The following is a 2,500-nucleotide window of genomic DNA, read 5'->3' on the forward strand; positions in this document are numbered from 1 at the left end:
ATAGTAATTATGTGTTAAAAGAGATTTATTTTGGTTATGATATCATATTAAAGTAATACGCCAAACTTTTTTTATACACATAATATATCTATACATATAATATAGAGAATATTATATAAATATTAATAATATATTTGTTACATATAAAATATTTTTATATTCAATATTATTATTATTATTAAACAATAATTATTAATAAAATCTATAAATAATTTCTCTTATAAAAAAGTGAAATTAAAAATAGAATATATTGAAATTATTTGTTTATATGTATATAATCTCTATTAAGAAAAATAAAATAAGATTATAATTGATATAATCTATATTTTTATTTTTCTATGTTATATAATAAAAATAAAGAAAACACAAGATAAAATTTTTTTAAAGAATAAAATTTATTTCAAATTTAAATTTCTTTATGTTTTGTCTTGATATTTCTTTTTTTTTATTAAAAGTTATTATGTTAAAAAACAAACCCATTTGTTTTGTACCATATTAATATTATATATATTTTTATGTAGAAAATAATTTATAAAAAAAAAATAAATACATTTCTATAAAATATACCAAATATTAATTATTATATCTAGCTAGCACTAACAAAAATATCAAAAATGTTATGTATATATTTATTAATACCATAATATCTTTAATTTATATATATATATATTTAAAATAAAATATATAATTTATATTCTAGAAAAATTTTTTTATTTTAAAAGAATTTATAAAGATATATAAATTAATAATTTTATTTTTTATATTAAAAATAAAGATTATTATTAATAATAATACTTACATTTAAAATTTAAAAAGATTACCCTGGACGGTGGATCACTTGGCTCGTGGGTCGATGAAGAACGCAGCTAATTGCGCGTCAACTTGTGAACTGCAGGACACATGAACATTGACATTTCGAACGCACATTGCGGTCCTTGGATACTGTTCCCGGACCACATCTGGCTGAGGGTCGTATACATTATATTAATATAATAAAAGATTATTTTACATAAAATTTTTTTTATGAAAAAGAAATTTATCAATAATTAAAAAAGAAAATTTATTTTTTCATATTTAATTAAATTGATAAATAAAATTTTTATAAAAGAAATGTAAAATTATTTATATATGAATGTTTTACGCCAAATATAAGAAAAAAATAAATATAAAATGTTTTTAATAGCATTTAAAATTTATATATTTTTTATTATTTGTCGACATTTTTAAATTAATATATCAATATTATTTTTTATCATTTATATATAATATTATAAAACTTTATGTTAATAATAATATTAATAATAAATGATATTAATAATATATTTTTAAAATATTAAATAAAGAAGAATAAACAAAAATATTATATATTAATATTTTGTTATGGAATATTTTATTTGTAATAAAATTTTCAATATACTCGAAAAAAATTAATATATATAATTATTTATTTTTTATTTTCTTCTCTTTAGATAAATATAAAAATAATATTATATAATAATATTAAAAAAATTTGAGTATGAATAATTAAGAAAATTGTTTACTTATAAAATATAACAAAAACATAATATATAAAAAAAATTTTTGTTTTAATACTTCTAAAAACTTTTACGACCTCAGAGTAGGTGAGATTACCCGCTGAATTTAAGCATATTATTAAGCGGAGGAAAAGAAACTAACTAGGATTCCCTTAGTAGCGGCGAGCGAACAGGGATAAGCCCAGCACTGAACCCCGTGGCTGATAAACAGACACTTGGGGAATGTAGTGTTTAGGAAGATTCAATATAAACCTATTGTTATATAATACATCCAAGTCCATCTTGAATGGGGCCATATACCCATAGAGGGTGCCAGGCCCGTAGTGATTATTATTGATGATAGGTGAATCTTTCCTTAGAGTCGGGTTGCTTGAGAGTGCAGCTCTAAGTGGGTGGTAAACTCCATCTAAGGCTAAATATTACCACGAGACCGATAGCGAACAAGTACCGTGAGGGAAAGTTGAAAAGAACTTTGAAGAGAGAGTTAAAGAGTACGTAAAACCGTTCAGGGGTAAACCTGAGAAACCCGAAAGGTCGAAAGATGAGATTCATTTACTTTTTATCGTTAATCAACCAATTTGTACTAGCATGTGACAAAAATTTTTATTAGGAATTTATTTTTAGTAAAAATATATGCACTGCTGTATATTGTTAATTGTATGATAACGAGGTATGCACTTCTCATCTTGTAGGACGTTGCGACCCATTAAATATTAATCTATAGGCATTGGTGCGTTGATTAATGTACAATATTATTTTTTGATAATATTTTGTGTATGTTAAACGCCTATGTTTCTTGATTAATTGTTTGATGGTATTAATTATAAATTGATATTGAGTCGCGTTATTAACGCGTTCAGATCCACCACGAGTATAAATAGGTTTTTTTATTAAAACATATTATATATACGGATTTTATGCCGTTATATGATACTATTTAACTGTCAGTAGGTGTATGATAATGA

General features: G+C 22.1%; 1 non-coding gene across 1 annotated transcript; it reads left to right on the top strand.

Annotated features, from left to right (window-relative positions):
- Positions 1–818: 818 nt before the first annotated feature.
- Positions 819–973, top strand: LOC123304790. Its single transcript, XR_006536774.1, has one exon. It is a non-coding gene; the product is annotated as a 5.8S ribosomal RNA (ribosomal RNA).
- Positions 974–2,500: the final 1,527 nt, after the last annotated feature.

Source organism: Chrysoperla carnea, assembly GCF_905475395.1.
Source record: "Chrysoperla carnea chromosome X unlocalized genomic scaffold, inChrCarn1.1 SUPER_X_unloc_94, whole genome shotgun sequence".
In the NCBI taxonomy this organism is placed as follows: domain Eukaryota; kingdom Metazoa; phylum Arthropoda; class Insecta; order Neuroptera; family Chrysopidae; genus Chrysoperla; species Chrysoperla carnea.